The sequence below is a fragment of the Vanessa atalanta genome, unplaced genomic scaffold (genome assembly GCF_905147765.1).
Source record: "Vanessa atalanta unplaced genomic scaffold, ilVanAtal1.2, whole genome shotgun sequence".
Classification (NCBI taxonomy): Eukaryota; Metazoa; Arthropoda; class Insecta; order Lepidoptera; family Nymphalidae; genus Vanessa; species Vanessa atalanta.
In genome coordinates, this window is record NW_025919943.1 from 1 (window position 1) to 5,000 (window position 5,000).

At 45.4% G+C, this 5,000-nt stretch overlaps 2 non-coding genes across 2 annotated transcripts; both read right to left on the reverse strand.

Moving 5' to 3' along the window:
• Positions 1-1,275: 1,275 nt before the first annotated feature.
• On the reverse strand, positions 1,276-1,432 carry LOC125076385. The gene has a single exon (XR_007120352.1). It is a non-coding gene; the product is annotated as a 5.8S ribosomal RNA (ribosomal RNA).
• Positions 1,433-1,891: 459 nt separating this feature from the next.
• Positions 1,892-3,794, reverse strand: LOC125076387. Its single transcript, XR_007120354.1, has one exon. It is a non-coding gene; the product is annotated as a small subunit ribosomal RNA (ribosomal RNA).
• Between the last annotated feature and the right edge of the window lie 1,206 nt (positions 3,795-5,000).

The following is a 5,000-nucleotide window of genomic DNA, read 5'->3' on the forward strand; positions in this document are numbered from 1 at the left end:
TTCCCGCGAGGGGAGGTATGAGACATCGAGGCGCCGCGCCCGTACGCCGTCGAATGACGATGAATCTCTCCGTTCGTTCATTCGAGTTTCGCAGGTTTACCCCTGAACGGTTTCACGTACTCTTGAACTCTCTCTTCAAAGTTCTTTTCAACTTTCCCTCACGGTACTTGTTCGCTATCGGTCTCGCGGTAATATTTAGCCTTAGATGGAGTTTACCACCCACTTAGGGCTGCACTCTCAAGCAACCCGACTCTGAGGAGCGTACCTCTCGCCGTCTCGCTCCGTCGCTACGGGCCTGGCACCCTCTACGGGAAAACGGCCCCGTTCAAGACGAACTTGGACAGGAGTGGCGACGACGAGAAAGCGATACCTCCCGAACACCACATCTCCCGCGATCGTTACAACCGCGGGATTCAGTGCTGGGCTATTTCCTGTTCGCTCGCCGCTACTAAGGAAATCCTGGTTAGTTTCTTTTCCTCCGCTTACTAATATGCTTAAATTCGGCGGGTGATCCTCCCTGATCTGAGGCCAACGATAAAAAAAACGAGGCAGACGCGATATCCGTCAACGCGACGGCGCCGCTTTCGTCGAGACGAGAGAGAATTTTCATTCCGATCGTTCCGACGTCGGCGTCGACGCGCTCTTCGGACGTCGAGTCCGCCTACTCGATATATATACAATATATATATATACGAATGTTTCGATGTCATCACGTTCAACGATGCGAGCGCGCTTTATTTACACATCATATAAACACGTTCGTCTCGTATACGTCGTAACGATCGCGGAGCTTTTGTATTCGAAATTTTGACATTAGAGTATGAACAAAAGAAACGCACGTACTCGATAATCACGAGACGAAGAGATCACCTAAACTCCGATTACCCTCTTTGATCGAGAACAACTCAATGAAACGATCGAAAGGTCGGAGATGGGCGCTCCTCGTCTGGCGACGAGCGACGCTCTCAGTCTCTCTGACGTCGCATAACGAAACTCCGTGACGTAAACGTACACACGAACGCGTATATAAAAATATAAATAATATATACACACACACGCATGTAAACGTAAACATACATACACATCGTATTTGTTATATTTGAACGGACCGAGAACGAGATTTATATTAAGTATATTTAAACACGTAATATAACACATCGAACGCGGATACCGTCATATGTTCGAGAAACGTCAGTCAGTCTATTGAGTCGGTTACGAAATAATAGACATTACGACATTAAACATTGAACAGTGTGGTTTATATATTTATACAGCCGGCCCTCAGACAGGAGTGGTCCTGGATGTTTCTCCACGGACCGCAATGTGCGTTCGAAATGTCGATGTTCAAATGTGTCCTGCAGTTCACACTATGACGCGCAGTTAACTGCGTTCTTCATCGACCCGCGAGCCAAGTGATCCACCGTCCAGGGTAATGGTTTTTAATTTGTTTTATTTTTATAATTTCTACGATCACTCGAACGATTCTATACGCCAGTGATATGAGTTTATTTTTTTTTTATTTTTATTTTTTTTTTTGTTTTTTTCTCTTATTTTTAGTATACAGAGAAAAATTCAAAAAATTAAAAAAAAAAAAAAAAAAAAGTTAAAAAAAAAAAAAAGTACAAAAAAAAAAAAAAAGAAATATACATTTTATTTGAAGATGACGATGTGCGTTAACACATCGTACTTTCCTCGAAATCGACATCGAAAAATATCAGAATAGGACGCGTTACACGACTCTGGACTCTGACTCGGACACACTGCTGTGTGAGAGAGAGAGAGTGAGAATCGCGTCCTCGCATCGAAACGACACATTCCGAACGTCGATATTTGTGTTTTAGAATTTTATTATCGTTCATTATCGCACTCTTTCGAGATTGATAATTTACGTTAATGATCCTTCCGCAGGTTCCCCTACGGAAACCTTGTTACGACTTTTACTTCCTCTAAATGATCAAGTTTGGTCAACTTCCCAGCAACGCCGACGGCCGTGAAGCCACCGCGTGTCGGTCCGAAGACCTCACTAAATCATTCAATCGGTAGTAGCGACGGGCGGTGTGTACAAAGGGCAGGGACGTAATCAACGCGAGCTTATGACTCGCGCTTACTAGGAATTCCTCGTTTATGGGGGATAATTGCAAACCCCAATCCCCAGCACGAAGGAGTTTCAACGGGTTGCCCGGGCCTCTAGGCCAGGGAGAACATGCTGATTCCTTCAGTGTAGCGCGCGTGCGGCCCAGGACATCTAAGGGCATCACAGACCTGTTATTGCTCAATCTCGTGCGGCTCGAAGCCGCCGGTCCCTCTAAGAAGAATTTTAATACGCCGCCAGTGAGTTGCTCGACCGAAATCGAGCACACCTAAATGACGACGCCTATTTAGCAGGCTAGAGTCTCGTTCGTTACCGGAATTAACCAGACAAATCGCTCCACCAACTAAGAACGGCCATGCACCACCACCCACCGAATCAAGAAAGAGCTATTAATCTGTCAATCCTTCCGGTGTCCGGGCCTGGTGAGATTTCCCGTGTTGAGTCAAATTAAGCCGCAGGCTCCACTCCTGGTGGTGCCCTTCCGTCAATTCCTTTAAGTTTCAGCTTTGCAACCATACTCCCCCCGGAGTCCAAAATCTTTGGTTTCCCGGAAGCTGCCCGCCGAGCCATTGTAGTAACGTCGGCGGATCGCTAGATGACATATTTACGGTTAGAACTAGGGCGGTATCTAATCGCCTTCGAACCTCTAACTTTCGTTCTTGATTGATGAAAACACCTTTGGCAAATGCTTTCGCTGATGTTCGTCTTGCGACGATCCAAGAATTTCACCTCTAACGTCGCAATACGAATGCCCCCAGTTATCCCTATTAATCATTACCTCGGAGTTCTGAAAACCAACAAAATAGAACCGAGATCATATTCTATTATTCCATGCACGAAATATTCAAGCGGCATTTTGAGCCCGCTTTGAGCACTCTAATTTGTTCAAAGTAAAATTGTCGGCCCATCTCGACACTCACTGAAGAGCACCGCGATAGGATTTTGATATTGAACCGGCGTTTTACCGCCGGCTCACCGACGATATGCTCCGCAGACGTGTCAGTATCACCGCGGATGCGGTGCACCGACAGCGCGGCGCACAAATGCAACTACGAGCTTTTTAACCGCAACAATTTTAGTATACGCTATTGGAGCTGGAATTACCGCGGCTGCTGGCACCAGACTTGCCCTCCAATTGTTCCTCGTTAAAATATTTAAAGTGTACTCATTCCGATTACGAGGCCTCGAAAGAGTCCCGTATCGTTATTTTTCGTCACTACCTCCCCGTGCCGGGAGTGGGTAATTTGCGCGCCTGCTGCCTTCCTTGGATGTGGTAGCCGTTTCTCAGGCTCCCTCTCCGGAATCGAACCCTGATTCCCCGTTACCCGTGACAACCATGGTAGTCGCAGAAACTACCATCGAAAGTTGATAAGGCAGACATTTGAAAGATGCGTCGCCGGTACTGGACCATGCGATCGGCAAAAGTTATCCAGATTCATCAAAATTAACGACTTCGGACGAGACGCCCTCCGTCGATTGGTTTTGATCTAATAAAAGCACTCATCCCATCACTGGTCAGAGTTCTGATTGCATGTATTAGCTCTAGAATTACCACAGTTATCCAAGTAACTGAGTAAGATCTAAGGAACCAAAACTGATATATTGAGCCATTCGCGGTATCGCCTTAATACGGCTTGCACTGAGACATGCATGGCTTAATCTTTGAGACAAGCATATAACTACTGGCAGGATCAACCAGGGAGCTAACCGAGACTTGTTGAAGTCGTCAATTACTCTTCTCGTTTCATATTCGCATATAAAATACACACAAACTTATGCATGCATGTACAATATACGCACAGTATGAAACGAGCGTCTCACCGTATCGTCGATCGCGTTAGACGCGATAGATTTTAACGGTTGACTCTTATAAAAATTTATATGAGACACAAACGCGCTTTAAGCACGCGCGCGCGCGTGCGTGCGCTATAATATATAACGCGACGACAGCGGCGGCGGCGGCGGCGGCGGCGGAGGCGTCTTCACATAATGACACATAACGGTCACGAATTCGAACGTTCTAAACGAGATCGAGTTTTTTTTTCAAAATAACACTTCGCACACGACGTGTACGTATGTATTGTTCAACGATTATTATCGTAAAACATTGGGATCGACGCCCGGTGTTTGAGTGATCGTACCGATACTCGGGTTGTGTATTTTTTGTACATGATAAATGTAAAAATTAACAAAAAGAATTTTAGAAACGACCGTTCATATATAATATAAAAATTATACACACTATACGAATACACTGAATCTTTTAAGAACTCCGTCTCTAACGTTTTCTCATATCGTCGCGACGTCGCAGATCGACTACAATGAATCAACATTTATTCCATGAGGATAGATTGTAGCGAGAGCGACGACGACGACGATAAGAGGAAGAGCGCATGAGGCAGAGAGATCTACGTGCGTCCGTCGGTCGGCACAGTTTTACAGAACGAAAAAGAATCTTTTTATCATTTTCACGTGTGTCAGTGAATATCCCCAGCGGTCGAGACGAATCGTACGTACATACTTGGTTGTTACACTACGTAAAGTATAATATAACGCGATACGACGAATCGAGAGACACGCCAGAAGACACGCAACAAAGACGACAAATGAAAACGATAATAACATTTTTTTCGTTATACAAGAGTACTGATCCGGTCACTTCGCGTCTAACATCAATTTTTGAATGTTCGACGTTCGAACCGTCACTACTCCATATATATGCCTGACGATGAGTATGACATTCGGCTCGTTCGAACGGAATGTATTTTTTTTTTTATTATTATTATTATTTTATTATGTTTCTCATATTCGATCTGATATCATAAGACGACGAACCCCAGAACACGCACCCCCCCCCCCCCCCCTCCCCAACCCCCTCCCCCCCAACTGACACCCCAAACCCTCCAAA